This window comes from Sturnus vulgaris, chromosome 10, assembly GCF_052056855.1.
Source record: "Sturnus vulgaris isolate bStuVul1 chromosome 10, bStuVul1.hap1, whole genome shotgun sequence".
In the NCBI taxonomy this organism is placed as follows: domain Eukaryota; kingdom Metazoa; phylum Chordata; class Aves; order Passeriformes; family Sturnidae; genus Sturnus; species Sturnus vulgaris.
Genome location: NC_142252.1, coordinates 15,430,706 through 15,447,417, shown reverse-complemented (window position 1 = coordinate 15,447,417; position 16,712 = coordinate 15,430,706). Strand labels below are relative to the sequence as shown.

The window sequence follows — 16,712 nt, the reverse complement described above, 5'->3', positions numbered from 1 at the left end:
TGACAGGGGCTGTGGGCTGCTTGTCCTGTGCCTCATTGCTCTGAACCTGCTGCATTCACTTTGCTGCACCAAGTGTGTGCATCTGACTCTAGCCTCTGCCGCCACTGGCTGCTGCCCAGCCTTTTTGTCTGCATTAGTTTAATTGAGTGAGGAGCTTGCAGGAGAAGCTATTCATTCCCCTGGTAACTATGCTTGACAATCAGAAGTTATTCTGGGGGTGGAGGACTGGTACAGATTTGTTTTCCTTGGTTGGGGATCCATAACCCCTAATAGTTTCTCGCTCATAGGAACTGAGTGGACTGGGTTTGCTGCTAATTAAAAGCCAAAAGGGTACGTAGTCCTTTCCAAAATAATTACCATCTTTGGTGAACAGAATAAAACTATGCTGCCTTCCTATTTGTTTCCAAACCCCTTTCTTGTGCCGTGTTACTTTGCACTGACGCATGGGAGGGCCCCAGCAGGGCCAGCAGCTCCATCCTGGTGCAGAGGGAATTTGTGCTTGAATCTTTTGTCTGCTCTTGGACCAATGGATAAATATAGAAAGAAGCACAGGGTTATTAAAAATGTTATGAAGCTAATAATTACATTTGGGATCAAGGATGTGTTTTCTTGGTGGGAAGCCATTAAAGGCGATAGAAGTGAGTGTGTGCACCCTGTGTGCCAGACGGTGTTTTTATCTTGGCTTTTTATGGGCTAAAAAACAGCAAGAAAAAGAAAAAAGTTTTGAATGTGTGTGCATGCTCACACATTCAGTTCCTAGATAGTTTAGTTTCTATCAGTATTTGGTTTCAGCTGTAGATTAACTTTGATTCATATGTTGAATTGAGCCTACTATTACAGTGGAAGATGCCTCCTTTCATTTTCCTAGTCCCTGCTTCTGTCAAGTTTTTGCCTCGCCAGGACTGAACCTGCACCAGGAGGGGGTCAGAGGGTCTTCTCCTTTTTCAGCTGGTTCTGAGTGTCCCTGCAAATGTTTGTGCTCCTTCTGTGTGAATTGGAAGGGTTCACTGGTGGCACTGCTGGGTTGAGGGCTGAAAGATGTCCAGTCCCAAGTGGCTGGGCTCCCTGGAAGCAGGGCCTCGAGCTCTGTAACTGCTGTTTGCTCTGTGTGTGAAAAGCAGAAGCACCTCTCCAGCCTTTTATTTATCCTCACCATTACCTCGTGGTGGGGTTTGGGTCTCTGAGCCCTAGCTGGGGTAGGAGGAATGGCTGTCTGGGCAGCAGCCACTGGCTGAACATCTGTCCTCTCAAAGGAATGATACTGGGATGGGCAGGAATCTCCCAGGACTAGGTTCAGAGGCTGGGGCAGGATCAGCTCCATTCTGTAAATGGATGTGTTTGACCTGCTGTAGAGACTGGTGAGGGCATATGTACCCACTCATCTTCAATGCACCCTTTTGCATTCCCACCCTGGGTACAAAAGTGAGTTGTGTTCACTTTGCACAGGGACCATTCCCAAAATCACCGTGCTCTGCTGTGGCATGTGCAGGGAGCAGCAAAGGGGCTGTGTTTTCTTAATCTGCCTGTTTGATGAGGCAGTATCTGGCTGTGCCCTTAGTGATGGGTTTTTTAATGCAGATCAAGTCTCCTGTTTTAATTGACTAAGAAAAAAGAACTTGAAGAGGGTATGAACCCATGACCTTGAGATAAATAGTTTCTTATTGAGTTCCTGAGCCCCTAAGCCGCCCCCTCTTGTGAGAGTAGCATGGTTTAATCAAAGGTCAGAGGCTTTGTTGCCTCTGAGTGCCTCAGAAAAAGAGGGTGACATGAGTGAGTTCTCCCCAGTCCTCTGTGACTGCAGTCATTTTTGGCCTGTCAAGTTCCCTTTGAGCTTGCTGTGCTTGTCCTCTGTTCCTGGGTGATGGCTCTCTTGACCTTCTGTGGTCTCTGTGAATGCTGATAAAGACCTGGTGATCAGGTCAGCTGTGTTTCTGAGGGTTGGAACTATATATATGATGGCTATGGGCAAATGGCTTTTGCAAGGCTGCATGTGTGCAACATGCAGATTCACAGCCCTGACAGGACACAGCCTTCACTTGCCAGCTCTTCCCACACTGCTCCCACGTGTGTCTCCTGTTTCTAGGCTGAAGGCCAAGTGTGGTATCTCACACGCTGCTGTGTGGTCAGTCTTGGCATGTGCTGACTTGTGCTTGGCTACTGATGCCTAAGATGTTGCAGTTGCTCAAGAAGGTTCCCCCTCATTTTATTCTATGTTCCCTTCTTGGGTGGTGACCCGGCATATGTCTGTACCTCTTTGTGAGAGGAGCAGTATTAGTTTGGCTTTCTGTCTCCTCCTCTGCCTTCTGTTTTCCCAACTGCAGTCACTAATGCTCCTTGAGCCTGGCTGATGGCTGTCATGGGGCTTGCACATTGGATGCCAATTTCCTTGGTGCTGTGCCAGTTCAGTCTTTGAAAATACTGTCTGGCAAGTCCTGGAGAGATCTTTGCCTCCAAAAGCTTCCACGGTTCTGTTCTGGTTTTCCCCATCACCAAGTAAAAAATAAAAACACTTGGCTCGGTAACAAATGCTGGCGACAAAATTCTTGCTGACAGGCTTAGTATGGTAGGGTAGGAGTAGGTGAGGACAGGTGTGATGGTGGTGTTATGCTGTTAGGTGCTCCTGTGAATCACACAGTGAGACAGAAGAAGGCTGAAGAGACCTTTCGTGGTCTCAAGTGGTTTGTACCTTTGGTGTGATGTTGCAATCACACTCTGTAGTGAATGTTTGAAATGAGTAGATCTGTACTCTTCTGGAAGACTGTGCTCAGGTGTAGCAGGTTGGAGGATATCACGTGACAAACTCTTGGAAGAACAGAGAAAATGAGTAGCCAAGAAAACTTTGTGCTGAGAAACCATCAGGTACATGGGAAGAAGTGTGATCTCTCCCTGCAAGCACTGGTGAGATCCAGTAAGGGTGCTGGGAGATGTGTAATTGCTAACTTTGCCACTTTGCAAACCATAAGCCTCTTTCTTTTCACTGAGAAACAGGAATGCAGACAAAGTGAACCAAATCATAGAGGTTCAGGGATGCAATTTTGTAGTCATTTTTGGTGCTCTAGGCAAATAATAAAGGAAATGCAGTGAAAGTCCCGTGTATTTATTTCTCCACGTCAAGGTACAATGCCATGGAAGGTCTAAATCCTTTTCATCATCTATTTTTAACTAGAGAAAAGACAGTACTTGCCCTTACTGTGCCGAAAAGTTACGTGATAAATCACAGTCTCCCTTTACAGACAATTAATTCAACTCCTTTGGGAGAATATTCCACAGAATTCTCATGGAAATGGAATTCTCTGTGAGTGCTGGTTCTCTTGCACAAGGTGGTGAAAGGATGTCCAAGCTCTGCCACCTTCCCTTTGCTTATGCCCAAGTCCCAGCTGGCAGAATGGGAACATCTGTAGGGCTGCGTGCCAGGGAAGTGTGTGCTGTCCCCCACCTCTGTCATCTTTTGGGGCAGCGAGCCCTTCCCTGACATGCAGGGGAAGTGCATGGAGCTGTGTGTCATCCTGCAGGCAGGTCACCAGGTCACTGCTGGATAGATGGTGTTTGGCAGCTGTGCTGTGGGATAACATGTGCATGGTCCTGCTGAGCTGGGGCATTGGCATTGCTTTTCCTTCCCATTGTCATGCTGCTGTGAGTGCAGGAGATGCTCTCACTTTCCTTTTTTTCTAGTTATTAGTGTCAGGCTGGGGTTTGCACAGCCCAGGACTGGTGGTGGTGATGATGTTCAGGTGTCCCACTCTAGGGTAGGCATGGGGAAGGGACAATGGCAAAGGTGCTGCCCTTTGCTGTGAGTGACAGCCTGCTGTGACCATCACACAGAGCCCTGGACCTTTACTGCAGACAAAGCTGCTGTCCCTCTCCTTCCCCATGCCTACCCTAGAGTGGGGACTCTGTGGGAGCAGCCCAATTTCTCCATCACATGGAGGAAAAGCATAAAGCAGAGCCTCAAGTGCTGCCTCTACTATTTGTTTCTTTTTTTATTCCTTTGGCATAAGGGCCAAATTCTGTTGGGAGTCTGGCTTCCAGCTGAAGTCAAGGTAATTTAGGAACTAAACCAGCCTTTTAATGTATCTTCTGCATGTCTCATTCCCCATCTGTGATGGAAGTAATGGTGCTCTCTTGTTCAGAGCATCTCTGGCCCTTGTATTTTTCAGATGTAATGAGAGCAGGTATTAGGGCTTGTCAGAATTGCTCCAGAAATTTTTATCTATATTTGGAATAAATGGGTCCTTTTTCAAAATTGAGCTTTCTGAGGGAAATGTCAGCTTGCAACTCATTTCTTGTAAGGAAAAAAAAGCCTTGGGTTTTTTCCTATTATTCTATTTGTGACAGTAAAAACATTGGTTGAAAACAGGAATGTTTTTATGAGGTGCAGTCAGTGGTGAGACCATTCCACATGCTGCTGGGTGATTGCCACATGTCCACGTTTACCTGGGCCTCCCTACCCCATCCAAGCTTTTTCCTCTTTTTCTTGAAGGAATATGGTTCTTTGGCTTCTCCAAGCAGCTGTTTGGAAAGGAGAGCAGCAACACTGAGGTTTTGATTTTTTTGTTGTTTTTTAATACATGCTCATCCCACCTGGAGGTATTTGTTTTAAGGTTGAGATAGGGGCAGGCCAGTCATGGACTTAAATACCTTTGCTATTAAGGTACCGAGGTAAAAGAAGATGGTTAATGCTTGGAGGGCAAAACATTTCTAAACCAGAGAGATTTACTGGTCCTAGTTGATTGTGCTTTTTTAAACATCTCCATGGATCATAATGTTTTCAAAAATACCAAGCCTGACCACGTGGGCACAGGAGTGTGAAATCCAGTTGTCTGCCATCTCTTTATTTCTGTTGTCAAATGATCTGGCCAAAAACGTAAGCCTTTTACAGGAAGACTGTCTGGTCTAGGCTCTAAGTTTTAATTTTCTTTTACAAATGATTTGAAGGACCATGATAAGAGGGCCTGCCATGCCGACAAGGGTTTCATTGTGGTGGCACCTGAGCAAGCCTGGGAAAAGGTGTTCTCTGCCTTCAAATCTTGGCCATGTAAAACCAGAATGGTTAAAGGAACACCATGCTTTATTATAAAATGTTCCAATAAACCCCTTAGACTTGGCACAGCAAACATGTGCCACCTCTGCCCTGGGAGATTTCAGCTTTAAAGTGGGCTGCAGGAGAGCCTGGGCTGGGCTCTTGCCTTGGGCACAGCTCTGCTCTGCTCCCCTGTGCTCCTGGGCACTGTCAATGTGTTTTTCTTGACCGAGCACCTTAACAGCACGAGAGGTGTATTAGGCCACTGTTCTGCTGGTGCTGCCTGGGGAGGATGACCATTCCTTGGGGAGTGAGGGAATGACATTTTTTATGTTTTAGGTTGAAAAATGTTATCCACTGTTTGAAACCCAGGGTCTGTGGTACTCTGATACTGCATGATCAATTTCCCTTCTTTGATCAAGAAGTTGGGGTGCATTCAAGTGAGAAAGTGAAAGTGCTCCCCTCTTGCTTGGGGTGTCTCTGACCAGGCTTAGTGAAATGCAGACAGCAAACAGTGGGGGGAAAAAGAAAAAATGAAAATATAACTCACTGAGGCAGTTCTGAAAATCTTCCACTTCCAGTAAAGTGAGGGAGTGTGAGGTCAGTAGTCTGTGCTTGAAAATGTGGGATCCAATCCTGGTGTCAGTTCCAGGCATGTAAATCACAGGCAGCGCTGCTGGCACTGACGGGAGCTGCTGAAAGGTTGCTGCAGCATGGGACCCGCAGGCTTTCTGGCACAGACGTGCTGATTCCTCTCGTTCCTGAGCCACCCTTTTTTTCTAGCTGTCCTTGGGCATTAAAAATAACAGCAGTGCAGCGTGGCTGGTCCTGCTTTTGGGTTGGTTTCTGACCATCATGACCCAGTGGCTCCAGCTCAGGGTGGCTCCTGGCTGCTGGGATGCCACAGGTAGGGCTGTCTTACAGCTTCCTTAGTTGCTGTTTATATCTGTTCTGTTTTGAATGATCTTTTCATTTCCTATAATACAGCAATCTCTGGGGGAGCTGGATGCCATCCCTTCAGGGGAAGTTGGATCCCATCCCTTCTGTGCTGAAGTGTTCTCTTTTCCCCCGCTGTTCTTCTAACTCATTTTCCCCCTCTTGTTTTAGTCACGTTTAATGAACACAGGACAAACCTGAAAATCAAGTGGGACAGCAAAGACAAAAATATGTACCCTGGTCCCAAAGCCCCCTGTGCACTGCTGGGGGACCTTGAGACTCCCTTGGGGAAATGCTCTTAGCACCAAGCTCTGCACCCTGCAGCACATAGGGGCTGCCAGGGAGTTTGCTCTATTATGGGAGCTCATTTTCTCCACCCAAGCTGATGGTCTGTGCTGCGGTCACCATCAGCTTTCCTCCAGGACAAGGGCTGGACCAGGAGCTCGGAAGTGATAAAGCCCCATTATAGCTCATTTTGACACGTGGGGTTTTGGTGGGATTGGAAGCAGCTCTGTCCCAAGTGCTGTCTAGGAGGAGTGTGTGCTTCCTTGCAGACTGAAACCATTCACAGAGTCACTGCTTTTCACCAGCACAGGATCTAACACCCCAAAAGGCAGCAGCTGGGCCGTTTGTGTTGGTGACTCCCTGAGCAGGTTGCCATGCTGGCAGCAGAGTGAGGGAAACACATCTTCAGCTTTTGTTGTCTTGTGTGATCCTTTTATTAAACTTCAGCAGTGTGCTGTTGAATTGAACAGTTTAATTTTAATCCATGAAACCTGAGAAGCACAAATGCAAACACAGAAAACTCTTAGGCCAGACCTTGCATGTGTCACTGTCCCAGTGTAGAAAGATGAGTAGCTGTATATGTATGGCTGTGCTCAGGTGTAAAGCTACCAATGCATATAAGCTGAATTTTAAGACAGAGTTGGACTCCAAATTGAGGTTTGCATGAAAGGGGTCTGCTTTTTCCAATGTGTGAGAATGTGGAGACCTCAGACAGCTCCCTCACTTCTGGCAGTGGCCAGAGTGCCTGAGGGTCAGGGCTCAGCAGTGGAGGAGATAATGTGAGATTTCTGAGTTTGGGAACTTTGGCCAGCAAATAACACACATACTGGCACAGAGTGGGAAAGACATAAAAAGACATATGTCGGAACAGGGCAGGCTTTTAAGTGGTTTTCATTTAAAATGAAAAGGTCATATTGAGTGAGGTTGGCATCTGGGGAACTGTTCGTGCACCTGCCAATCAACGAGGGGGGGACCCATGTCAGTTTGTGCTGATGGGTGACTGGCTGAGAGCTTGTCTGTGTTTAAAAATTGGTGACTGGAACAGTTAAAATGACAATTTTCCTTGTGGCTGTCAGGTTGAGCCATCTGCTTCATGAAGGAATGGAACAAAGGATCCCAGCATGAGACTGCTTTATCCCACTTCAACTGGTGTTTGCACTTGGGCTTCATCAAGTACAGCTATGCTGATTTGAAATATAATAATAGTAATAAATAGACTCTAAATATTGGTAACACTTTCAATTGTAAAGGAGATTAAAAGTGAATGCAGTTTTTGAGTAGTCAGAAAAACAGATGCCATTCAAACCAGGCTGTTTTGGGAGAAGTATAATTAGCTGAAGTCATTTTCACAGGTAAGATTTTTGATTTAAGGGACTGTGGTGTCTGGTTACTTCCATTTCTACGTGGCCACTGTGGAGTTATGCTAGGGATGCCTGTTTGCCTGAAATTGCTGACTGCTGCTCTTTGAAACTTGGAATTCTTGCAGAGGTTTTTCCACTGTCCGTTCCTGAAAAATCTGAACAATCTAAGAAAACTCAGGCCATAACACAGAACTGATGCTTAAATTCAGGCATTGTAAAGTCCTGGTTTTAGATTTGAATATACAAACAGAAAAAATTGCTTTCTGTACTTGTGTGTTAAAATTAATATTTATTTTTTTCTTGAGAAACATTGATTCTTACTGTCAGTAATACAGCATGACTATTGTCAGCCAATGAGTGAATGAACTGCTTCTGATAATTTTGTGTTTAGTGGAGTAGTTTGATAGACTGGCTCTAGTAGATATTGCTGTGACCAGTTGAGCTGTCCCTGTCCTGCTCACCTGTGGATGTGCTTCCAGGAGGGAGTGCCTGGAGTGCCTGCCTGGGCATTTTTGGGCTGCTGAGCCCCATTTGCTGCTGAGAGCATGGTTTCACAGCAAATTTTCAGCCTCAAGGAGAATATGTGGTGTCCTGCTCACCTTCCTGCAGGAAACCCCAGTCACAGGTGACAGGGACAGCTTGTGACTTAAACCTGGTGAGAGACAATCCTGAGCCAAGATTTTTTTTAAACACATGTTGAGTCCCAAGATGTATTGTTTTACCTGGAGCTCCTGGAGGTACTGTTGTGAATTGAACTGAAATAGTATTGGAATCAGCAGGAAGTGTTGTTGTCTTCTGCCTTTGCAGATAAGACCAAAGGGCATTTTGCCAGGAGCCTGTGGGAAGGACCTAAATTGTATGTAACTCTACATAATTTTAAAATGAAAAGTAAACATGCACAACCATAATATTTGCTTGTACTTGTCTCCTCGTTGATGGATGGAGAGAAATTGCTCTTTGGCTGAGTTCATCAGCAGTAAACCTCTGCAGTTACTCCTCTTCATCCCTGCAGTGAGTGGGAGAAGCCATTGCAATTTTCAGTTGGTTTTGTCCTTGTAACACCTGAGGGGAGCTCTGATGGTCCTGGGAACTTTCAGACCTGCCTATCTCAGTGGAGAATCAGGGCTAGGTGCCAGCACAGGGCCCATGGGACTGAGCTGGGTCAGAATGAGGCTCAGTGTGCTCCTGTGGTGTTGGCACAAGGGACATGTGCCGCTGATTGGGAGAGACAAAAGCCCTGTCACTCCTGGCTGTCATAGCCTCAGACATTGCATGCGGGACGAGGGGTGTTGGAAGGGCAGGAAGCCATCTCACTGTGTGACAGGGAAGAGAGGCTTGGACCATGAGCCACCAACACATTTTACTCCTTGTTTGTTGTAGATTTGCGGGCTCACATGCACCATCACGAACAGCACAGTACAGCAGACAAGTCTGAGCTTTTCCGTAGTGACAGCAGCAAATAGCAGAAACTTTCTCTGCTGAGCTGTGATGACAAGCCTGTGGTTGTCATGGGCAGAGATAGGGCTTTAGAGTGACCAGAATGTGGCTGGGATGGGATGCTGGCCGGGGCTGATGGGGACAGGAAGGAGTGTGCACTTCAGATGCTGCTGGTCTGTGTAGGATGCCCCTGACATGTGTCCTGGCATGTCCCATCTCACATGCAAAATGATGGCCTCATGGCCTGGTTGTCCTCTCTAACTTCATCATCTGCAGAAAGGAAAAACACAACATTGAGCAGGTCACATCAAGAGAAGGTAGTGTCTGCTTCTCAGCTTCAGGAAGGGAATATAGTTCCCACATGGGAATTGTACAGAGCTCCAGAGAGAAAAGGCTGTTCTTAGGGGGAGGGCTGGTGTTGTAGCTCTGCTCACAGTAATGGTAACCTCAAAATGCCTTAAATGGCACCTTCCAGCTCTCTCACTCTGCCCAAGGCCAGAGGTGAGTGATTGTTCACCCTGTTCTCTTATTTTATGCCTCATTTGATATCTCCTTATCGCTCTCCCTTCTCAATGGCCTTAAGAGCAGTAAAGGAGTGGTGACTTTAGGAGGTGTGAGTTGTTGGCCAGACTCTGGCAGCTGAAATTTCTGGTCATTGTTGGTCATGGCTCAGTTCAGAGTGGTGCTGAAAGGAGTCCAGGAGTATGGACACTTCTGCTTAAGAAAACTGGGGAGGAAAACGCTGCATTTCCCAGAAATTGTGTAGGTTAAACTGCTGGCTTTGGAGACAAGCTGTTGGGAAGCCCATACAGTGTGCATCACTTAAGTCTCTCTCTTTTCAGGGCTGAGAAAGAAACCAAACCCGAAGTTGTGAGTCTGGTGGAACCCTGCTCTGAGTTCATCCCACAAGTAAGGCTGTGCAGTGTGAGAACTGGTATGTAAGCACAATTCACAGGCACAAGGGACAAGAAGGATGTCAGGCTTTTCTGACAGTGGCACCTTGTTCATGGCTCTCAAAGTTTGGAGGGAGAGTGGGATCACCAGAAAATACAAGACAAACTGATGGCTCTCTGGTGGTGCTTACACCCAGAGGCTTTGCTGGAGAAGGGCTGAGCAGTGAGAGACTGGGAGTGTCCAGAAGTCATCCCAGGCTATGGTGCTGAGGCTTTAGACATGCTCTGTGATGTGTGGTGTCATAACACGTGTGGAGAGGCAACGTGGGGGTAATGACAAATGCACACAGCAGAAATGCATACACACAGACACAGGCTGTACAAGTGTAGGCACATGGAAACAAAGATGGCAATGCATATATAGTATATACTATACAGTGGCATATGAGAGCTTGGGGGTGTATATACCAAATGTCTGTATATACTATATATGGCGATTAAAGAATGCATATGCATTCATGTTCTCTTTTTTTCTTTCTGTCTCTTCTGTCTTTCTGTGGAGCTGTTGCAAAACTACCAGATTCAACCTCCTGGGGAGCCTTTCTGGCCAAGGTTTTACAAGCCAGCACCTGCTTTGCCTGCCTGATTTCTTTCTATATTTATTCCTCTGCACCCGGTTTTTGCCTTTGCCTGTGGAACTGTCACAAACATTTGTGCTAGCTTTTGACTGCACAGGACTTCAGCTTGCAAGTCCTAAATCTGTCTTTGTGCATGGTGGAGGAGCAGGTGTTTGTGTGCATGGTTATGCATGTGTATGTCTGAGCATCCTTGGTCCTTGCTGTCTGCATACGTGGCCTGTGTCCCTGTGATTCTGCAGCAGTCCCTCTGTTCTCTGCCCCTTCAAGATGTTTTTATGAATCAAATATTCTCAGTCATCCTGCTTATTTCATTTAAATTAGCCACCCCTGACCCAGTGGCTGCTTTATAACAATCTGTACTGCTGTGCAGGAGGCTTGAGTTGGATTTTATTCTCAGGCCCCCAAGGTTTCACTTCCCAAGCTTAATACTGTGGCAAGGAGGAGGATTTGTGTTGCCATGTAGCAGGGAGCTCCTGGTTAGGCTGTGGTTGGACATGGATGCATCCATCCTTTTGGTTCCTCTCCTCTGTATTGTTTGGGATGGAAGGTGCTCTGAAGCAGAATTGCTGAATACAGGTGCTTAGGTACCTCTGTTTATAGTGATCACAGTAGCAAGGGAGAGGGTATAAAGCCATTTCAGCTGGAAAAAGGAGAGGAGATCCTAGTGTTGTCCTGGGGAGGGTAAAGCTGGGGGAGTAGCAAGTGCAGCCCAGAAGAGACATGTGCTCGTTCCCAGTTCAATGGGTATAAGTTGCACACACTGAAAAGCAGTGCTGGGCTGCCTGCCAGGAGCTGGGGAATGGCTTGTCCTCATCTGTTCAGGCCCCTGCGCTCCCACCCCTTCTTAACAGCTCTCTTTGCTGCTGAAATGGGAGTCCCTCTAAGGTCACAAAAGCATTAGTCCCAGATTTCAGCCCCAAGAGCTGTAAAACCTACCCTGGCTGACCCCTGTTCAAAGGAAAAGTCAGTGTGAGCAGCCCTCACTCCCCTGGGTTTTGTGTCCCTGTCCCCACCATGTGTGCCACTGCAGCCTGCATTCCTCTCCCATTCTGTAAGCCCTGTGCCTCTCGTGCTGACACAGCTAATACTTCTCTGCTGGCAGGGCAGGCAAGGTCGTGGCATTTAACTCTTGGGAAGAACTTTGATCTGTTCATCTCTGGTGGGATACCAGAGCTGTAAGGGCTGCCGTGTGCCTTTGATGGGGTTTTTGCTCTTCCAGGTGTTCCCCTTCCATGCTTTTGTTCCTTTCCTTGACTTTGACAATTCTCTACTTAATTTTACTGTGTGTTCTTGTAAAAAGCAATATCTTGGGGATTGTTTTCTGCAAAGGGCTGGAAAACTTGAGTCAGAGTTGGTAAGAAAACCTGCACAAACTTGACCCTTTTTACATTGGTTTTGAGAGTATCTCTCGTTGCTGACCATGGAGAAATCTCCGGGTGACCCTGCTGCTGGCTGGGGCACACAGGTCCTGTGAGAGGTTTTAATGTGCTTTTGGAAAAATAATTAATCAGCTACCCATGGAGAGGTAGTCCCAGCCTGCAGTGCACTGAGGCTGCCCTGGTGTACCACTTAATGCCACTTGGACTGTTGGCTCTTAAAACTGCCTTTATGACCTCCAGTGTAATGAACGTGTGCTGGTGCTGCCTGGTAAGGTTGATTTTTTTTTTTTTTTTTTTTTTTTTTTTTCTTTTGCAGTGGTAGCGATGGATCACTGAGTTAAATGTGGGTGTATTCTAAAAGGCAGAGACCTTTTGTTACCTTTTAAAGCAATGATTTTAATGTTTTCTGTCACCCGTGGGTGCTAAACCCTTGCTGCCACAGGCCCTGACCACTGTGCAGTTCCTGGAGGTAATTGCAGAGCCTCTGTCACTGCAGGATTTCAGCTCCTCCCCAAAGCCTGTGCTCTAGTACCAGTGAAAGCCAGATGTATTGTAATGTCACTTTTTTACAGTTTGTTTTGGCCATACATGGGCAGAGTCAGCTCTGGAATTCCTTCCCTATAAATTCAATAGCATCTTGTGGGTGGTGCTGGGGAATCACTCTGGTCTGGTTGGATTGCCTTGCCTCGGCAGCCTGTTTGCCTTGAAAATGTCCTGCTGTGCACATTCCTGAGAGGCTGCCTGCCCCTGGAGCCATGGCTGCAGCTACCAGGAGGCTGCTGTCCCACGCTGGCAGGCAGAGTCAGCTCCTGCTGCCTGCAGGTCAGCTTTTGCTGCTGAGGCTTGATGCTTGTGGCAGTGCTGGCATGGGGATGTTGCTCTGGTGTGCATGCAGGCTCTGCAGGGATAGTTATGCCATCTAAGAAAACTGCCTCTTAAACTTGGTTTGTGAGTTTGAGGACACTCAAGTCCCTTTTCCAGGTGTGGGAAGGCTGGGTGCTCCTCAATTCCCACCAACCATGGGATACAGTGCTGTGTGTTCCAGCAGGGATTGATGGGTGCTGCCATCCTGGGGCTCCTTGTACCTGCAGGGATCTCTTGTCCTTCAGTTTGTGCCTCTCTGCAGAGCTGTCTTTTGTTTTTTGTGGATTTTTTTCCATAACACAAGTTCAAATGTATATTCTTTATAAAGCACTAACTTGATGAGCCAGGTGAGGGGAGATTTCCCTGTGCCAGGTGAGCAGCCAGTGTGGGATGTGGTATGACTGATGGCTGAGCCTGCCTTTTCTGGACCAAGCTGATGTTGCTATAACCACAGCCTGAATCTGCCTATTTGCCTTCAGAGAAAGTAGTTCTAGGAGGTTTTCTGGTGGTGAGTTGAGGGATGAGAGAGAGGTTTGTTGCAGGGATTGAGCAGCAACAACTCCTGGAGTTGCTCCCGTTGAATCTTCCTGTGCATCCCTAGTAGGGGACAGAGATGCAGTGTCACCCATCCTTCCAGGAGCCCCTGAAGCACAGTTGAAGGTGATTGTGTGGCCCCATGTCCAGGCTGTGTGTAGGTCAGCAAAGGCAATGTGCTCAGCTCATGCTTCAGAGGGGCAAGTCATCCCTGTGCCAAAGCCAGGGAGAGAAGGGTGATTTTTTTTTTTTTTTTTTTACATCCTTTGGAGTTTTGATCTCCATATTTGGAAATGTTTACCCATTGCACTGATCTATTGCAAGGGAGGGGAGGTGACTCAGGGTCTGGTGGAAGCAGGATTTGAATTCCTGTAGTAAGGTTTTTTTTTTTTATCCCCCCCCCCTTTTCTTGTTTTGGAAGCTTGTTGTGGTCAGTTTTCAGTTCTCTCTTGCTCCTGGACCTTGTTCCAAATTTGATGTGCTCGAGAGGGAAGCATGTTAGCAAAGGAGCTTGCCTGAACGCTGGTAAGTGCATCATTGCTGTTACAGCAAGCAACTTGGGACTTTTTCTGTTGTTTTGTTTAGTCAGATGGATTGCATCAAAGTGTGTGCATTGCTGGTGGAGGCAGGCATGTGGCTCAACAACAAGGGACCCAATGAAACCTTCTGTAGCAGGAGAAGTTGGCTTAGTGGATTGGTCTCAAAGGCAAAATGTTTCTTCAGGAGTAGGTATAAAGATAATTTAAGCCAGCTCCCATTGTCACGCTTTTCCTTTTAGTTTCACTGTGCAGCAAGGCAGCAGATCACTATGGAGTTAAAGGAGGATATATTCATGTGGTCAGCAAGGAAAACATAGCTTATGTGTGATTCCTGTCTCTTAAGGAAGAGTGTGTGTTAAAAGGCTGCATAACACATGGATATATTTCTCTAATGTTAATATTTAACTCTGTTCTCTTAGTTGAAGTTTAGCTAACTGTAACTGGATAAAGTTTGAGTGTCTGTTTTTTTTTCTTGTTGTTCTGTATTTTTCCTTAGTGTTAAGTTTTTAATCCGTCTGATATTGTAGCTGGCTGATTCTTTTTGCTCTTTCCTTTCTATTTCCTGAAAGGAAGCTGCAGTTCATCCAGACAGTCAGGAGTATGGGGGGAAACTGGAAGATGCTCTGCTTCCTGTTTTATTCATGGCAGCTAAAACCGTGCTGGGGAATCTGGAGCAGAGATCCACCATCCTGCATTCCTTTTGTCATTTGGAGCATGTAACATGTACAGAGTGCTTTTAACACTGCTCTGGGGGTCATGGAGCAGCCAGTCCTGTGCTTCAAATGGGAAGCACTGCACTTCATCCTTTTACTTTGGAAGGGGCATTGGTGAAAATCCTTTTATAGTTTTCAGTGCTGGTTAGTAATCCTTCTATCTTCTCAGCTAACTGGTATTTTTAGGCTTCTTCAGAACTGTTGCTTCATACTCTCTTAAAGTTAAACCTCTTGTAAATTTTCATTTGCCCTTTTAAATAGGGCTTAATGCTCGTTGGTTTTTCCAGAGATGTGGATTTGCAGCAGGTCCTTGAGGTACAAAACTGTCTGGATTATCCTGAAGAGGGAAAGATAGTTTGCTTGAGGATGGCTGTGTGATAAAAAACACTCGGCCACAAAAAGTGATGAAGGACTGCTGGAGCCTTTTCTGTGGCTGGGACATGTTGGAGGTTTGTAGAGTTCAGCTGCATTTTAATCTTTGCTGTTTCAAAAGGATGATTGGATTACTGCAGCTTTTGGGGTCAGGGCCTGGCCAGGCTGATCTTGGTGCAAAGGAAAGAGCTGCTGTCCTAAAGAGTGTCCAGGGTGAACGGGCAGGGGAGGTGATGGGCTAGGACACAGGGCCCTGGGAGCACGTATGGAGCTGTCACAGCACCTGAAGCCTCAGCCCGAGGACTCCTCTGGTAGACACTCATCCTCTGTCGTGCATGGTGGTGCAAAGCTGTGGACTTCTGGCAGTGGGGCCCTGGTCTGTGCTGCTCCTTGTGTGTTGTGTGCTGTGCTTTGCCTGTGTGTGTGCACACGTGGCCCCGTGTGATGGCTGTGCTTCTGGTGGCATGTGGATGTGGCACATCCAGGCTTCACCAGCTGCCTGTGGCTGAGCTTGGTGCTCTGGGAACAGCACTGTAGGACTGGAAATGATGATGTTCTGTTCCCCTCGCAGTTTCCTCCTTTTGCTGCTCATCAGGACATGCTGTTTGTTGGAAGACAAGGATGAGCAGTGCCTGGGTGCTGTAACCCAAGTGCTCTGGGCAGGGCTAGTCTGGCACCTCTGGGAAAGTGCTTTGTGACTCTGAATGTTCACGTGCTGATCCCTCTCTGTGCAACATCTCAGCCCTGCGAGGATGTGACTTGGGAGCTGGACTGACTGTGAAGGATGGGCTCTCCATGTGCTGCCTGTGCCCCCTTTCCTGGTGGGTGCTGGGCAGAGCTGGGGGAGCTCTGGAGGACGAGGCAATGCCCACGGCTGGGACTGCAGGCTGCCAGGGCTCTCCATCTGGTGTTTCTCCAGGACCTGAGCAGATTCAGTGACCACTGATGCTATCCAGGATCCACAAAGGATTTTCTCCTGCTCCAGGAACAGAGCCATTAAGGGCTGACTTGTAAATTAATACAGCTGTCTAAAGTTTTTTTTTTTTTCCTCCTCTAGCCTGGCACCTGGTAAACACTGCAGCTTGAGAAGCCTTCCATGGCACTAACCCTCGAGAGTGTTCAGAGAACTCCATGCCTGCCTTTCTTAAGCTTCTCTCAATCTCTATTAATGATGTGTTAAACACAAAGGACTTGCTTTAGCTCCCATGTAGGGAGGTTTGGTTCACGGCCCATCCTTCATCCTGGCTGTTGCCCTGATCAATCCAGGGCTGGCCCTGGGTAGTTGGCAAAGGGGTTACACCAGCACTGTGATTTGAGTGCTCTGAGGGAGCTCAGTATGCACTGAGGGCTGCGTGTTTGTGCCCCACGGGAGCCAAGAGAAGCTGCCCCAGACAGCAGGGGACTGGCATATGTGGGTGGAAGGGGGTGAAGGTTACAAGCCTCTGCACATCTTACACTGAGCATTTTAGGCAAAGGTTTTGGATCCCTTAAGTACTGTGCCTGAAGGCTGAGGAAAGTGGTGTTATTGTGGTGTGCAGGCATAGAAATTAGGGCACTGTGTGGCAGATTTGGGAAAAGTGCAAATCTCTGTATTTTATGTAATGGTTTGTGCTCAGACAGGTGGGTGCTTTGTGGCCTCGGGCAGAGTGATGCTGTCAAACCCATCTCTTACTCTAATAAAGTAATATTTTTTGAGCATAAAATATTTCTGCATCAGTTGCTTAAAGGTAAGCCAAGAGGC

General features: G+C 47.1%; 1 protein-coding gene across 5 annotated transcripts in view; it reads left to right on the top strand.

The window, feature by feature from the left end:
• The window catches only part of LPP (LIM domain containing preferred translocation partner in lipoma), a 331,939-nt gene that overhangs the window by 11,435 nt on the left and 303,792 nt on the right, over positions 1-16,712 (top strand). For 3 of the 5 annotated variants that reach the window (XM_088170915.1, XM_088170914.1, XM_088170913.1), the window contains exon 2: positions 9,882-9,973. The gene's annotated coding sequence lies outside the window, so the exon portion shown is untranslated. Of the gene's footprint in view, positions 1-9,881; positions 9,974-13,768; positions 13,873-16,712 lie in introns of all 5 variants that reach the window. The other 2 variants (XM_088170911.1, XM_088170912.1) reach the window with 2 other exon arrangements.